This window comes from Procambarus clarkii, chromosome 78 (genome assembly GCF_040958095.1).
Source record: "Procambarus clarkii isolate CNS0578487 chromosome 78, FALCON_Pclarkii_2.0, whole genome shotgun sequence".
In the NCBI taxonomy this organism is placed as follows: Eukaryota; Metazoa; Arthropoda; class Malacostraca; order Decapoda; family Cambaridae; genus Procambarus; species Procambarus clarkii.
Genome location: NC_091227.1, coordinates 23,029,904 through 23,045,342, shown reverse-complemented (window position 1 = coordinate 23,045,342; position 15,439 = coordinate 23,029,904). Strand labels below are relative to the sequence as shown.

Genomic DNA, 15,439 nt, shown 5'->3' with positions numbered 1-15,439 from the left:
GATTGGTTAGAAAGGCGGGGTCCAAGAGCTAATAACTCGATTCTGCAGATCGAGACCAGTAAATACAAATAATAAAATAAATAACAGAGGTGTTTGTAGACCAGTTCCTTACGGTACACGTAGGCTGGTGGCCGTTTGACACTTATTAGTCCAGTTTAATATTAATTAAAGTTGTCTAAATCGCCTTGTAAGCTTTGACATACAAGTTCTGTCGACGTCACCAGCCTACTTGTGGCCTTCTGTGACTTCGCGAGGATACTTGTGGTCTTTGGTGACGTCCTTAGGTTCCCTATGACATCCCTAGGTTACCTGTGACGTCACTAGGTTACCTCTGGCATCCCTAGGTTACCTGTGACGTCACTAGGTTACCTATGGCATCCCTAGGTTACCTGTGACGTCACTAGGTTGCCTATGGCATCCCTAGGTTACCTGTGACATCACTAGGTTACCTATGGCATCCCTAGGTTACCTGGATGTCACTAGGTTACTTGTGACCTGTGACTTCACCAAGCTACTTGTGGCATCTGACATCACGAGGCTACGTGCATCAAGTCTAATTTGTCTTTGTCGAATATGCCTAAAGAAAAAACAGAGTTAAGATTTTTTTAATCAACAGTAGTTTGTTTATTGGTACCCAGGTACCTAAATTCGCCGATAAACACTAGGAAGTTAGACTAGTTAGTCGTTAATCACTAGGAAGCTAGGCTAGTTTGCTGTTAGTCGCTAGCAAGCGCATTCTTTCTTAATAACGAATTTGCGGTGGCAGATACCTTGTTCTAATGCAGACTAGAGTGACTTGCCTGCGAGAATGACCAGTGCTTTCACTCTTTCTTCGTATGTTCAAGACGGCATTTTTGGCGGTTACCAGCTTCTAAGATCTGTACTCCAGATGGCGGGATTATCTTAGTCTCGTCGTCTGATTTGAAGTGGTAGTTCCTAACCTGAAACTCTTAAACCTTGGTAATCTAACCTACCTTAATGTAACTTAAACTAACTTAAGGTGATCGAACCTCACCTAACCTAGTCTAATCTAACGTAACCTAGGCTAATCTAACGTAACCTAGGCTAATCTAAAGTAACCTAGGCTAACCTAATGTAATCTAAACTAACCTAAGTTGATCGAACTTCACCTAACCAAGTCTAATCTAACGTAACCTAAACTAACCTAATCAAGCCTAATTTAACCTAACCTAATCAAGCCTAATTTAACCTCACCTAACTTAATTAACCTTGCCAAGCTTAACCTTGCCTAACTTAACCTTGCCTAACCTAACTTAACCTAACCTAACTTAGCCTAACCTAACCAGAAAATGTCACAGCACAATCCTATATCACGACATTATTACAGTGCTTTTAATTTGTTACATTAAAACGTCTGATTTTTGACGATTTGGTTGAGCATCAAAATTACAGGACATTGAAGTGTGTGAGGACAGCTTTCACGCTAATCAGTTTTATTTGTTTTAATTAATTTCATAAATAGATATTTAAAATCATTATCATATCTCCTTTACCATTCACTGTAATTCACCATTTTCCGCCTGCGAAATTTCTAAAGTTTAAAAGAACTCTTGTTTATATTAATTTGTTAGTAATACGTATCTCACAGGCAAAATTCATTTATTACTATTAAATAAGCTTATATATTCTGCGTTCAGGAATATTATGTTCATTATTGTATTCCTTTTCGTCTCATTGTGAAATATTTGGAATGGAGCAAAGTGTTAATTGTAATTTCAACCAATCGTGAATTGGTTGATACATGTGCTATGGTAAATAATTTCCACATAACTTGAATTATACAGCGTTTAATATACAATATTAAACTCAAACTTTATGAAGGTTACTCTCATTTTAAGCCTAATTAGCATATTAATGCATAATTTATATCTGTGTTGTTTAATCAGTAGAAGCCGCCCACAGGCAAGGAAGGCAGCGCCGCCCCGACTCGCACCGCAGTAAACAATTCAGAGACTAAATTGATCTCTAAATTATAATTTACAGAGTCTATGGTTACAATAAATTAACCAGTTGTTAAAATACCCAAGTGAATTAACGTTGTTGACCCATGCTCATCACAGGGAAGGGGGTCTTGTGCTGCGTATAATTAAATAACACGATAATCTCTCTTTTCTCTCCCGCTGAGGACAGAAGACGGACGCCATGACTCCGGCCTGACTACTGAGAGAGGGTACACATGCTCGCACTACGGTCGATTTACGCCGTATTATGTTGGTTTATGGTCGTTTATATACGACCTTGTTCAACATCGATTAACGCCGACCCACGCTTAAGGATAAGTGAACCTCTGACTCTGTTGTTATGAATTATGAATATATTGCTCTGATAAAATATATATGTTACACTAGAAGGTGAAGGGACGACGACGTTTCAGTCCGTCTTGGACCCATTCTCAAGTCGATTGTAAGAATGGTCCAGGACGGACCGAAACGTCGTCGTCCCTTCACTTTCTAGTGTGTAGTTTGGTCAACTTATCATGATCGCTTGGACTGAATGAACTCTTTTTCGCCAACAAGTGTCATTCTCTAAATTAAAAATAATATTGCAGTAGCCATTTAACCGATGGATCTTTTTTTTTATCTGGCTTGGGAGGGGTTTTCACAGGGATATCTTCACATTTTACAAAGACGGTTCTACTAACCTCGTTAGGCTGTCTAATCTGGTTGGGTTAGGTTATCTTGAGATGATTTCGGGGCTTTAGTGTCCCCGCGGCCCGGTCCTCGACCAGGCCTCCACCCCCAGGAAGCAGCCCGTGACAGCTGACTAACTCCCAGGTACCTATTTACTGCTAGGTAACAGGGGCATTCCGGGTGAAAGAAACTTTGCCCATTTGTTTCTGCCTCGTGCGGGAATCGAACCCGCGCCACAGAATTACGAGTCCTGCGCGCTATCCACCAGGCTACGAGGCCCTAGGCCCTAGGTTAGGGAGGTTTTAACATTCGTTGGTGAATCGTCTTGTATAAGAAGTGACTTGTATCCGCTCTACTCTTGTCTGGAGTAAATGACATTGATCAGAAACAAACTATATCATAACAGTTTAATGAATCTGCTAGATACAAATCAAATTCTGTTTCATTTTTTTTACTCTAGGGTACATAATTAAGAATGTAAATCGTTATTTAAACTCTTTAAATGTTTAAATTTTAAAATAAGAATTAAAATTTAAATCTAAATCATCTCCTCTGGCCACGAGCTCAGTCTAACTCAGCTTATTTTAAATCTTAAGCTTCATGTTTCAGAAATAAGAGGAAATACAATTATTTCCCCAACAATCTCCCCCCTCCCCCTCCCTTTTCCACCGGCAGGACACGATTGGCAAATTTATTTACAATCAGGATCACAATTACTGCATAGTGAACGATAATCACTTTCTCTGCAGTCGTCAGTAGACATTTACTTGCGACAGACATTGTAATACTGAAAATTGTCATACTTCGCTGAAATGCCCGCACACAAGATCATTCTTCATCAGTTACTAACAATATGAAAAGAAACAGTTGTTCATACCAATACGTAAAAGCACTTTTCGTAGCGAAACTGCACACTGCATTAATGTGAGCGGGGGGAAAAAATAGTCCCCCGAAAAGGTCACTATAGGTCCGTCCACTGCGAAGGCTGAGCGGTTACTGAAGCTGCTCACAGCAGCACGCTCCGGCCTCCACATCCCAGATGTGTACTCAACACAGCCTCCTACACATCCTAGATGCCACAAGACGAGCTTCGTCTAATTGGTAGGCCGGGGCTGTTAAGAGACGAGGGAAGGAGGTAAGTAACTATCTCATCATGGCACCCTACCCTTCACCACCTTCCGTACCCTTCACCACCTTCCGTACCCTTCATCATCTTTCGTACCCTTCGCCATCTTCCCAACCCTTCATCATCTTCCCTACCCTTCGCCATCTTCCCTACCCTTCATCATCTTCCCTACCCTTCGCCATCTTCCCTACCTTTCATAGCCTTCCCTACCCTTCACCACCATCTCTACCCTTCACTACCTTCCCTACCCTACACTACCTTCCCTACCCTTCACAACCTTCCCTACCCTTCACCACCTTCCCTACCCTTCACTACCTTCCCTACCCTTCACAACCTTCCCTACCCTTCACCACCTTCCCTACCCTTCACAACCTTCCCTACCCTTCACCACCTTCCCTACCCTTCACAACCTTCCCTACCCTTCACCACCTTCCCTACCCTTCACTACTTTTCATACCCTTCACAACCATCCCTACCCTTCACTAGTTTCCCAAGAATAGGAGAGAGTGGGAAAGAAGTGAGAAAGATGATGGAAAAGAGAGAGATAGCGACGGTGAAGGGAATAAGGAATGAAGCTTGAGAAGAAGGAAGACAGGATAGGAAGAAAATATTGATTTATATTTGTCGGTCCATCCACTTGGAATTGTCGGTACAGCGACAAGCCTCGCTTCTTGCAGGGCCAGTGTTCGATCCCCGATGGTTCAAGTGGTTGGGCACCGTTCCTGCACTCCATCCCTTTATCCCAGCTCTTATCCTATCCTCGTATTCTTTCCAAGTGTTTTGTAGTCACACTTACTCTTGAGACTGAATTACTTTACTCGCTCTACCTCGTGTGCAGCCCGAACCAAGTGGCTAGAACGCTATATCACCCTGGTTCATTTTCTGAGCCTATTATATGCCTCCATAAAATTTACTAAGTCTATTATATGCCTCCATAACATTTCCTGAGCCTATTATATGCCTCCATAACATTTCCTGAGCCTATTATATGCCTTCAAAACATTTCCTGAGCCTATTATATGCCTCCATAACATTTTTGGAGCCTATTATATGCCTCCATAACATTTCCTGAGCCTATTATATGCCTCCGTAACATTTCCTGAGCCTATTATATGCCATCATAACATTTCATGAGTCTGTTATAAGCCTCCGTAGCTTTTCTGTTGACAACACATTATCTCACCATATACGTCCCACTTTTTTACGCAACCGACCAAACCGTTAAAAATGCGACCTTTTGGTACCAATTAAAGCACCCTGATATTACGTTCTCTATGCATCGGCCTTGATTGGTTATGAGTGGGTTGCTTAGGTTCGTATATTTCTGGTTTAGGCTAGCAAATGACATTGTATTTAGGCTGTATACACAACATTTATCACGGTTGTATAGTTTAATCTTCAGGCAAAATAGGCTATTCTCGTCATGTAAATATGTTATTTTCTGATGAGTTTAGAGGACTGTCATGCCTATTTTAATGATCTGGTACCATTACTGTTGTTGTCATTTGTAGCTCGTATAATTCTCACATGTTTCTTTTGATGTATCACAGTCATGAGCTAATTTTGTGAAGACCGTGATTTGCTTGTCTGAAACGCTGCGTAATTAATTTAAATTAATGGCCTTATGAAAAACACCCACCAAAAAATACAATAACAGCGCTGTGCTATGCTCCGCTGTGCTATGCGGCGCTGTGCTGGTGGAGTGGTATTAGTATTATGTGTAGCTAATGGGGTGAGCCCTGACAGCACAGGTTCCAATTCTGGTGCAGTCATCACGTTTTCGTACATGATTAGCGGCCGGACTAGCATTCAGAACACTCGAGGCGAAACATTGAGACGCTCGTAGCCTCGTCAAGACAGATCAATCACCACTATTGCGCCAGATTGATAATCTACATGACAAATCACTCCAATATGTACTCTGGTAACAGCTGCTAATAACACGTATTGAAATAGGCTGCAACATTTCTAAAAATGTTTAATAAACTGGACTGACCATTTGAATAATCCTGAACCGAAAATTAGGTTCAGAGATCTTCGAACATCTTGGCTGTTGATTTACCAACATAATCTTAAATATATGCAAATGAGCGTAGAAACTTTAAAATTATCAAAAATATTGTTATTGGTATAATTTTATTCAAGAATATTTAATGAAATAAAAAGAAAATTTTAACCAAACTTGAGACTGAATAGTGAATAGTGACGACAAAATTAGCCGGTCTAATGTAACCTTTGAGGTGAGTGAGGACTGCTTGAGGCCGGTGTGTGTGTGTGTGTGTGGTCATCTGGTGAGAAATGCTGGTCACTTGAAACGACAATAACAAAAAACATATTGAGCAAGACGTTTCTTAATAATCTTTTTGTAGGCGTTGTAAAGGGGAGTGAGAGAGAGGGAGGAAGGCGGATGAGAGGTAGCATGCAGGAAGGGTAGAAATGAGGGAGGGAGAGAGGGGTTTATGGTTCATGGATGGGAGAGAGATGGAAGCAGGAACAGAGGGGAGTGAATATTTAAGTGGGGTTACCTTGAGTTGATTTTGGGGCTCAACGTCCCCACGGCCCGGTCTCTGATCAGGCAGGCCTCCTTTCTTGAATAGAGTCAGAGTGGTTTGACTAATATTTCAGACAGGTTCCTGTCATTCGCACAGTTTTGTAATAATCTTACTCTACTAAATCAAACAGGCTCCATTTAATAGGCTATTACTAAGAAATCCTCAAAGTGCTATAAAGTCATAATGTCTCGGTGCTTTCCCCTGACAATTAAATTAAGAAATCCTCATCACAAATATTTAAATAAGATTGAAAAAATCTAATGTCTAAAGCATTATTACTCAGGAATTTGAGTTCGTAGTTCACCACATTGTATAGACCAGGGGGTTGCATCATTTTCAGATACGTGTATATGTATACTGAAAACTCACACCCCAGTTGCATGTATGCCTGGGGACCATTCAGGCTTGTTCGCACGTGTATATGTATGTAAGTATGTATTCACCTAATTGTGCTTGCAAGGGTTGAGCTTCGGCTCTTTGGTCCTACTTCTCAACTGACAATGAACTGGTGTACAGGTTCCTGAGCCTACTGGGCTCTTACCATATCTCTATTTGACACAGTGTATATAGTCTGCCTCCACCACATCACTTCCTAATGCATTCCATTTCTTAACCACCCCTTACACTGACAGGTTGGATGTGTATGTGCGTGCGTGAGTTCTTGCGTGTGCGTGCGTGCATGCTTGCGTGTGCGTGCATGCTTGCGTGCAAGTGTACACATTCAGGCTCGGGGTAGTATGGTGAGGGTGCCCAGTAAGGGAGGTTGTAGTGAATAGTGAAGGTCACGTATTGCCCGAGGCTCGTCGCCTCCATTTAAAAAACAAGCCCCCCTGAACCAATGGGGGTTCAGGTACCCTCCGCTGGACCAATGGGGTCCTTCTGGTGCATCCCCTTAGACAAACGGGGGCCCTTGTGACGTCACATTTCCAGCTACTAATGCCTGCTCTATTTGTTGACTGAATTGTGTTCTTCCCGGAAAGGAAAGGGGGAGGGAATTATCAAGGGGAAAGCGCCAAGCCATTTCGACTATGTTGCACTTGGCAGGGGTCAGAAGGGAAGAAAATTGTGTATGTAGTCAGTCGTCCTGTGAATGAATGTTGTTATAGATTCAGCTATTCGGAACAAATTCCAAGTAGCACGGGCTATGGTGAGCCAGTAACTTGCCTGGTACAGGAGCAGGGCAAGTAGCACGGGCGATAGTGAGCCCGTGGTGGGCTTACCTGGCACAGGAGTGGTGCTGTGAGTGTGAATGAGCACACCGTCTAGCTTGTTAAAGGTGGAGTTGGAGTGGTGTAGGGAAGAGGTGGAGAGGTAGGAAGAGGTGGAGATATCGGGAAAGGGGGGGATGTGGGGTGGGAAAGGGTTGAGACATAGGGAAGGGGGTGGAGAGGTAAGGAAGGGGGGGATGGAGAGGTAGGAAAGGAGGGGTTGGAGAGGTAGGGAAGAGGCTGGAGGTGTAGGAGAATAAGTAGACTGTTGTGGGATGGATCTATGACACCTGTCCACTCACTCCATAAATGTTGATTTGTTTATAAATCACTGGTAAATACAATTTCTAAATCTAAATTAATTCGTTTTGTCGGGGACAGGAAGCATGTGAATATATACACATATACTTTAGGCTTATATCGAGGTTCTTTTCCCCCCCACCCCAAGTTGCCTAACTCCCGGGTACCTATTTACTGCTAGATGAACAGAGGCATTAGGTGAAAAGAAACGTGCCCAACCATTTCTGCCAATCCCGGGAATCGATCATGAGATCCCAGATTGTAAGTCGAGAACTAAGCCAACTGAACTATGAAACCATATCATAATCATTTTTATCGATACAAAATATCTTTGAAACATCATACATGAAGGAATACACAAAGTAAATTATGTAGCCAATAAAACAGAGTATAGATAGACAAATTTATAGATAAAGACACAATTGTCTTGTCTTCAAGTCCTCGGTAGTATAGTGGTGAGTATCCCCGCCTGTCACGCGGGAGACCGGGGTTCGATTCCCCGCCGGGGAGGAATGTTTTTTTTTTAACCGAACTCACTGGAAAAAAAACTAACCTGACGATATATATCAAACGAAAGGGTTGAGTTGTTCCTTTACAAGCCATAAACTCCCTCAAAGTTGACACAGGTGAAAGAGGTGGCAATATTCCGCGTGCTCTGTAATCCTTTACACCACCGCCCACGGGATGGGTATGGGGTGCATAATAAAGAAAGAAATTGAAATTGGAGAGCAAGTTGACCGAACCGCATTCCTATCCTGGGACGACCCGCCCTCTGGCTATGCCTGTCCCACCTGCCACCGATCCCAGAGATGCGTTGTTTAAACGCATCTCTTAACGCCAATGTATTCAACATCAGCATAGTCTAAGCTGTTGTTGTTGTTTTAGATTCAATGCAATGTATCTGTTATCATTTTATTAATTTTGCTAGAATTTACCTACTTAAAATTATCTGTTAGATTAAGGACCTGCCCGAAACGCTGCGCGTACTAGTGGCTTTACAAGATTGTAAATACCATGCTATGTATTCTCACAAACCCAATGTACCTTCTTGTATATAAATAAATAAATAAATTCAGCTACTGGGAACAAAAAGTTCCCAAGTAGCACGGGCTATGGCGAGCCCGTAGTCGACTTGCCTGGCACAAGAGCGGGGCTGCAACTTCTGTCGTAGTCTTAAGCTGTTGTTGTTTAAGATTCGCTACTCAGAACGATAAGTTCCAGTAGCACGGGCTATGGTGAGCCCGTAATAGTCTTAAGCATTTTAATATTATTATATACTATTATTTTGTATATAATTAGGTATAGATAAGGTGTTCAGGTTTTCTCGTCAGTTATTTGTGTTTATATTGTAATCTGTCCTCAGGCCAGGTACGTTAACGAGGCCGCCTGACCTGAGAATGGCAACCCGTCCTCGACTCATGTTCATTACATCCAGCGGTCGACCCCACAGACGCATTCATAAATTTGAACATGCTGTTCATTCAAAACAGGAATTTTCTGAAACTTAAATTAATATTATAATATATTAGCATATTGTGCATATATAGGCATAGGGTAGGTTAGGTGTTTAGGTTCCGTTGGCGATTATTTGTATTTGTAGTACGTGGGTGAAGCATTTACAGCGTTGTAGTTCGAACAAAAGTCGTCAGTGAAACAGTTGTTCCGAAAGTGTTCGGACGTAATTAGTTGAGTCGTGTGTAAACCGTTTTTCATTCATAAACAGGGGGTTTGGCGGGTGCATGGAATCACTTTTGGGTCTTTGGAGGACGGGCTGGGATGTAATGGACTAGAGTCGAGGACGGGTTGTGGATTTGGGGACGGGTTGACCAAACCCCCTGTTTATGAATGAAAAGCTGTTTACACACAACTCACGATTGATGACGTCCGAACACTTCCGGAACAAGCGCTTCGCTCACGTCCTCTGTTCGAACCACAATTCTATAAATCCTTCACCCACGTACTTAAAATACAAATAATCGCCAACAGAACCTAAACACCTAACCTAACCTACGCCTAACTATACATAGAATTTTTATGTAAATTAATATTAATTTATATATGAGAACAAACCAATGTTTAATACACAGTATGTTAAAAAGTTGATGAATGCGTCTGGGAAGGTCGGCCGCTGCTTTAAACAGCCTAGTGTGAGGACGGGTTGGGCAAATACAGCTAACAAAACCAAACCCCTTAATCAATCTTACACCAAACTACACACAGTCATGATATTCATTAATTTACAATACAATACAATACAATACAATTTTATTTAGGTAAGGTACATACATACAATAAATTTTTACAAGGATTGGTTGACTTATAGGTAGAGCTAGTACATACAATGCCTAAAGCCACTATTACGCAAAGCGTTTCGGGCATAAAGCTCGATTAATTTAATTTAAACTCGATTAAAAATACCTATTTGTATTCCACAGTGCGTTAAGGGCCATGGATAGTGCGGAGGTGTGTAACTCTTCCTTGAGGGCCATGGATAGTGCGGAGGTGTGTGTAACTCTTCCTCAAGAGCCATGGATAGTGCGGAGGTGTGTAACTCTTCCTTAAGGTAATGTGCATGTGATGTCACACATTGTTTTGAAACCGTTACATATAAACACACACATTACTTCCTATCCGCGGCAGTGGTAAACAAAAATCAGATTGGTGTAGCCGTATAATCCATCAAACACATTGCTCTAAAAAAATTAAAATGTTTCTTCGAGGGGGGGGTTTCTGCGTGTAAGATAGTCACTGCCAAGTCTTAATAATTTAAGCGCTCTCCTTGAATATATCTTAAGATAAATAGGTGCAGGTAAATCAAATTACTGTTCCAGTTTACACTTGGATGTGATTCAGTAGATTGTGGAGCGGCTTTAATGTCAGGGGCCAGGCACGGCCTCGCCATAGGGGGGGGGGGCAGGCACGGCCTCGTTATCGGAGGGTTAGGCACGGCCTCGTTATCGGAGGGCCAGGCACGGCCTCGTTATCGGAGGGCCAGGTACGGCCTCGTTATCGGAGGGCCAGGCACGGCCTCGCCATAACCTCCAGACTTCCGTAAATGAACACCAGACAAGTTTTTTTCATGAATGAGATTATAGACTTGAAGCGTTCATAACCCTGTTGAACACGGGTTAGACTTGAAGTTTTCCCAAACAAGGCTTTAAGTTACGATGAGTTATGACTGGGACACTACCATGGGTGGGACACTACCATGGGTGAGACACTACCATGGGTGGGACACTATCATGGGTGGGACACTACCATGGGTGAGACACTACCATAGGTGAGACACTACCATGGGTGAGACACTACCATGGGTGAGACACTACCATGGGTGGGACACTACCACAAATGGACTTTCGTACTCTAATAACTGGACTGGAAAAGTCCTTTAGACGAAAATATCACGAGACCTCCACCATGTCGCCTCAAGACATGGGTTTTCTTGAGACGTCTCTGGTTTTCGCGACGAAACATTCTTAACCAGAGATCACCATACGGGTCCTCCGGTGTGTGTGTGTGTGTGTGTATACTGGTACAGATCTTGTATGACTTAACGAGCCATACAAGAAAGTGAAGGGACGACGACGTTTCGGTCCGTCCTGGACAATTCTCAAGTCGATTGGTGAATGGCGACTTGAGAATGGTCCAGGACGGACCGAAACGTCGTCGTCCCTTCACTTTCTAGTGTGTGGTGGTTTGGTCATCATACTTCAGCCACGTTATTGTGACGTCTCGTCTGCATGTAAAACCCAGTTTCTCACTCCGTAAAAAAATGCAGTGGTTTAACCAGTGTGAGGGAGCCGAGGCTACCCACGGAACCCACCGGATACGATTAGGCCTTTTTGTAACGTCAGGATTGCGTTGCTTTTCATTTCCCTAAACCATCGTAGTTTTTACGTCGCGGTCGATTGGGTAAAAACAGTAGTGCGCTCAGTACGAGGATAGAGGATTGGGGAGGGTGATGGGGGGGGATGAAGTACGAGGATAGAGGATTAGGGTGCTGCTGGGGGGGGGGAGTAATGAGTCCTTTCGCCATGAAATTATCTGTTTACCTTAAAAAACGGTGCGCCGTTTTCTATATATCCAAAACTTCCGTTACCAATCAATTAATCACCCTGCCAATATTCCCCCTATTACTCGTTGCTATTACGAATATGAATTTCTCTTTATCGGGGTCAAGATGCCTGTTAGGCTCATCTAGGTCCTCTTGGACTCTCGCTTGACTTTCCTCAAGACGCCACCCACAACAGTTGCCTGACTCCCAGGTACCTATTCACTGCTAGGTGAATCAGAGGTTAACAGATTTAAGAAAACATAACCCAAACGTCCAACCTGTCCTTGGGTCTCAAAATACCTTAAAAGACAAATTACTTATAGTATCTATACTTGGTTATATTCAAAGTATACCTGTGGTATATGTTTGGTCGATATATTTCACTCCCGTTATGATTCTACAATCTCGGGTCGTCCTCTCGGGCGCTCACGACGTCACCAAACGCATGTACTAACTTGATTTAATCTAACTTACAATAAGAACAGGAACGAAGTAAAACAAAAAAATAGCACGAATGGTCTGGCAAGTGGATATTAGATGTCAATCCAAATAAATGCATGATAATAAGTATGCGAGAAGGAGAGAGCGCCCTGATCTCTCCTCCCATGCTAAACCAGCTAAGAGGTCCACCCCCCTAGTGTGTGAGCAAAGGCAATGCATAACTGAACCTCTCAATACAGCCAGAGCCAAATTGCTTCTCCCATGTTCAGTAAACGGGTTGGCAATAATCCTACAGTGTCAGCCTACACTGGCTTAGCTCACACTGGTGACAGTATTACTCTACACTGTCATAATCCACCCTGGATATACAAGGTGTCATCCAGGCACACTCCTTAGAATTTAATCTTGTGGCTGTCCTTGTGTAAGTTAGGTGTACCTAACCTTATCTTCTTTATAGATGCCCTTATCTTCTGGTACCGTAGTTAGATGCAGAATAGTAGATGTTGTGTTTACTGAATAGAAAGCGACCGAAAGATGTCCAGTTACATCAATAGAAAGTTTAACAGTATGTACTTAGGTTCAGGTTATATGTCTGATTACCATAAATTGTAGGATGCGTGCTGCTTCAGACAATCGCCCCGAGATAACTTATCGTAGACTCGAAAAACATAAGTGGATGTTCTTGTTATAGAAGATATAAGAATATGGCGCCTGGAGCAGTGTAAGGATTAAGGAGGATTATCAGGAGGACATGAAGTGCTAATGTGGTTTATATGCTTCTTAATACCTTTTCCTAGGGGGGGGGGGGTAGAAATAGCCTAAGCTACTCTATCCCTTTGAGATGTATTTCTTTCTTATCTCAATAAACATACTTGAACTTGAACCTTTTCCTCCTCATAGCTCCTCTTTATCCTAACCCCTTATACCTCCCATTATCCTAACCCCTTATACCTCCCCTTTATCCTAACCCCTTATACCTCCCATTATCCTAACTCCTTATACCTCCTCTTTATCCTAACCCCTTACAACCATACCACCCAGTTTCCATCACAGCTTCATAAACCTCACAACTCCCTCTTTCTTGTCAACCTTTCACCCATTCACGAATCATCGCTGTCTTCGAAACTAACACGTCTCATTTGGTACGTTTCGGTCCCCATCGTACAAAGTACAAAGTACTATGAGAAGTAGCCTCTCGCGAAAATCCAAAGTCCCCAAGTTGGAACTTTGGGATAGATTTGTGGGATTATTTGGATGTTTCTAGCAGAGAAGTAACTTCAGAGTGCTGGGGTGAGGGTGAAGAGAGATGCCCCTGTATTGTGAGGCTCCGTGGAGAGATTAGTAAACATTGCACTAATTGGAGAGCCCAATGGCATGCCTAAATGAACTTCATACCCCCCCCCCCAGTCACCTCAGCCCCCCCATCAATCATGACACCCCCCCCCCTCCCCTCCCCCTCAGTCACAACCCCAGTTATTACTCGACCTTTCACAACGATGACTTCTTAGAGACGCAATCAGTGGCGTCACGAGCAATACACCAAGGTTCTTTTTCTCGTTTCCTGTTTTTAATACGAAATTAAATTGATTTTGCATCCATTAACTGTGATCCATTGGGCTGTATTGCTGTAATATACACAGTGATATTTTATGTGTGTATATTTTGTTATACATGATCATTGCTCCTGTTATGTTACCGTTAGTGTGTTGTTGTTCTGCATTTGTTTGTGTTAGTGTGTTTGTCACCAGGAGTTATGGAAACATTAACGTTATTAAATGAGTTGTGTGTTTGTTTTTCTCAGACACGTGGGTTTCTCTAAGTTAGTAGTAAGGAGTCCTTGTTTATACGAGATGTAAACTGTGTTGTTTGTTCACGGCATGACAGGTGTACCACGCGATGCAAACTCTCAAGTATTCGCATACATGGTTTACGTACATTGATTCCCCTGCAGTGGGCAGACTGAGGGCCTGTTTACACCCGTTTATTTAAACTCTTGTTTACGTTTTCACGCCAAACGTTTCACAAAACGTTTGTTTTGAAAACGCAAAACTACGTTTTGTGATTTCCTGCAAAATCGTGAAGCTTTCCACATTTTTTAAGGAGGCCTGCTCGAGGACCGAGCCGAGGAGACATTAAACCCCGAAACCACATTAAGAAGGTACGTCCAATCATTTTTTGGACGTGTTCTTCGGTGACGCTATTTGCCAGTTTGTTCTGCTCCACGGTAGAGCGACGGTCTCGACTCAGCGGGTCGGCGTTCAATCCCCGACCGTCCACAAGTGGTTAGGCACCATTCCTTTCCCCCCGTCCCATCCCAAATCCTGACCCGTTCCCAGTGCTAAATAGTCATAATAGCTTGGCGCTTTCCCCTGATAAATCCCTCCCTCCACTCGTATGCAGCTTTGTTGCAGACTCAGAAAAATACAGATCTTACGGAAATCTTATTTAAATCCCCCTTTGTTTATACCATTTCTTCTTTATACTAGAGTCGTATCGTCCCTGAGCCTCCGTCTGCCAAGAAAATGTAACCTCGAAGACCTCTACTTGTCTTTGTGGTTAAGATCACTGATGCTGAGTTAAACCAAGTGAGGCTTGACTACTGTAAGTTACAGTTGTAAAGCACGTTTAGTATTCCTGTGCAGAGAACAAGTCAGAATAACCTTGCTGATAAACCCATACACATATGAAAATAAAAATGTGTCGCAGTTTCGGTACTGACAAGGAGTACATAGGACGGACCGATACGTCCTTCTGTACATTTAACTTAATATCTATCGTATATATCTATCTATCGAGTTGCGTAATTAGCATTGTCGACACTTCCATCTTGGTTGTAGGTATTTACAGAAATAATATTCCCAGATGCCTTCCTCAAGTGGTTTTACCAACACAACTGCCTTTACTGTATCGCTTCTTCGTCGGAGGATTACAAGTCTTGCTGAGGACTTCCTGGAGTTCCTCAAGGTTACAATACCCCCCCCCCCCGCCCTATGTTTATCAAGTAAATGTTCACATAATTGTTATTTACTCCCATACGTCTGGGATATATAAACGGAAGATACGTGAGGAAGAACAGCCACAAGAGGGGGACACTTGAGTTGGATTAA

The 15,439-nt window shown here is 42.7% G+C and overlaps 1 protein-coding gene, 1 long non-coding RNA gene and 1 other non-coding gene across 5 annotated transcripts in view; 2 read left to right on the top strand and 1 right to left on the bottom strand.

Moving 5' to 3' along the window:
* Positions 1 to 15,439, bottom strand: part of LOC138357408 (uncharacterized) — a 33,376-nt gene that overhangs the window by 17,638 nt on the left and 299 nt on the right. The window contains exon 1 of one of the 3 annotated variants that reach the window (XM_069314236.1): positions 3,529 to 3,654. The exons of the other annotated variants lie outside the window; for them this stretch is intronic. The gene's annotated coding sequence lies outside the window, so the exon portion shown is untranslated. Of the gene's footprint in view, positions 1 to 3,528; positions 3,655 to 15,439 lie in introns of those variants that run through there. 3 annotated transcript variants of the gene reach the window in all.
* TRNAD-GUC (transfer RNA aspartic acid (anticodon GUC)) lies at positions 8,276 to 8,347 on the top strand. Its single transcript has one exon. It is a non-coding gene; the product is annotated as a tRNA-Asp (tRNA).
* The window catches only part of LOC138357411 (uncharacterized), a 33,370-nt gene continuing 28,184 nt past the window's right edge, over positions 10,254 to 15,439 (top strand). The window contains exon 1 of the long non-coding RNA XR_011225014.1: positions 10,254 to 10,400. This is a non-coding gene — a long non-coding RNA (uncharacterized lncRNA). The remainder of the gene's footprint in view (positions 10,401 to 15,439) is intronic.